This window comes from Bombina bombina, chromosome 7, assembly GCF_027579735.1.
Source record: "Bombina bombina isolate aBomBom1 chromosome 7, aBomBom1.pri, whole genome shotgun sequence".
Classification (NCBI taxonomy): Eukaryota; Metazoa; Chordata; class Amphibia; order Anura; family Bombinatoridae; genus Bombina; species Bombina bombina.
Genome location: NC_069505.1, coordinates 61,624,462 through 61,626,585, shown reverse-complemented (window position 1 = coordinate 61,626,585; position 2,124 = coordinate 61,624,462). Strand labels below are relative to the sequence as shown.

Sequence of the window (2,124 nt, the reverse complement as noted above, 5' to 3'; positions counted from 1 at the left end):
GGAAAAACCAGACATCTCTGAGAGGTAATTAGTTGTGTATTGCTTCAATAGGAGATCCCTCTTGGCCCGGATCTAAGATCCAGATAGGATTAGTTTGAGGGGATACGGTCAGTCATAGGAAGGAGATAATTTCACTTATAAAATTTGTTGAGTTTTAGTTTGTCTTTGGATTTTTGTTTTATTTGGTGTGTTGTTGCAGTTTTGTGAATTGTGCTATATAGGAAGCATGGATATTGTTGAAAGGTACATTAAGAAGTATGCCTCTGCCACATACAAAACATGTGCAGATGATCCTTTAACTCATCAGTTTAAGGATGTTTTTGTTCAGTGTGATCAGCAAAATAATAAATCCAAGCATAGGTTTTTGTCTAAAAAATCAGAAAAAGAGAAGCTTAGCAATGTTTTATCTATGTTGCTTAGAATGAAAGAGATTGCTGAGAAAAAGGAGTTTGAATGGTACACAGAGAGAGTGCAGCTTAGAGAGCAATTGGATAAACTTGAGCAGTGCATCTGCTTCTGTCATGGAAAATGAATGTGAATGTGATGTGCTGAGTGAGGAAGTTGACAGGCTGACTGAATTGAATAGTGAACTGGAAGAAAGGCTTGAAGAATGTGAGGAGAGGTGTATATTGAGAGAGCAACTAGTAAGCTCTATGGAAGAAAAGGAAATGCAGAGAGAAAATGTTGTTGCATCACTTAAGGCAGAACTGTTAGAGTCTAAATCACAGCTGTTACATAAGGAACAATGTATTTTGTCTCTGAAAGCACAGGGGATACAAGATAAATGTAACCATTACAGTAGTATTCTAGCACATGTCTGTCCTTTAGAAGTAGATGGTACTGACAACCAACCTATAGATTTAGATGAACAGAAATTCCCCCTATTCTAACTCCTCACACAATTGGTAGCAGACAACGAATAGAATTCAGACACAAACCCCTCAATCACTAACTAATCTGAATAGTGTTACTAACCCTGTGTCCCTCACAATACAAGACCGTACTAATCTGTGCCAAATTTTGGGTAAATTTGAAACAAATGCATCACCAATAAGTTTATCTAATAAATTGGAGGCGGTAATCACACAGTACAATTTGGGAAATAAAGATGCATGTGCTTTAATTAGAGCATGGTTGCCTTACCAGCTAGCCGCACAATTAAAAGCACCAGTGGGCACACACAGAGGTATAACAGCTGATTCAAACACAAACTGGGGAAATGTAGCTTAGAGAATAAAAGAATTGCAGCGCATCATGGGTGGCCATGATGCTAGAGGTGCTAATGCTTTAGAAAATTCTAGGTTAAAGAGAGGTGATGACCCAGTTTTGTTCTGTAATGATTATTTGTCACTATATAGAGCAACTTATAATTGCCCAAACATGTCTCATGATGACACAGATTTCTTATATTCAATGGCCAATAAATGTACTGCTGTAGATTATTCCATAAAAGTAGCTCTCAGAAATGCTAATTCATACCAGACATTTATAAATATACTTAAAGATTGGATTCAAGATACAAAAGATGACAAAACACACAGGAAAATTTCTGAGATTGTGAAAAATGAGGGTAAACCAAAATTTAATGGCAAATGTTATAAATGTGGTAATACAGGCCATATCATGAGAGATTGTAGATTACAAAAAAGATATAGTGATAACAAAAAAAACTCATACGGGCCAGAACACAAAAAAACAGAACACAATAATCAGAAACAAGAGAGAAGGGAGTACCCTGAGTCAAACCCATATGGCCCATTAATTAAAGAACTTGAGAAAATTAAAACAAAAATTGCAACACAACCTGAGGAGTATGAAACCCCTCTTCCAACCAACCCTTAAAGAAAACAATAGGGATGTCAGGCCCCTGTCATGTCCCTAGTATGTCACCTGCAAAGGGATAAAGGTGGCAGGCCTAGTATCCAAGGTACGATAGGGGGCCATCGTACACAAATTCTTGTAGATACTGGTGCAGCTGTTACACTAACTGACATTAAATTGACTACTGACCCTGACAGTGACCAAATATTCCTGCGAGGTTTTGGGGGGCAACTTGTACCATCAAAACACTCAGTGCCCGTAACAGTTAAAATAGGAGACCTATTGTTGAAACACAGCTTGTGG

The 2,124-nt window shown here is 37.7% G+C and overlaps 1 pseudogene; it reads left to right on the top strand.

The window, feature by feature from the left end:
• The first annotated feature begins 226 nt into the window (after positions 1 to 226).
• On the top strand, positions 227 to 1,842 carry LOC128636221 (posterior protein-like; annotated as a pseudogene).
• The last annotated feature ends 282 nt before the right edge of the window (positions 1,843 to 2,124 follow it).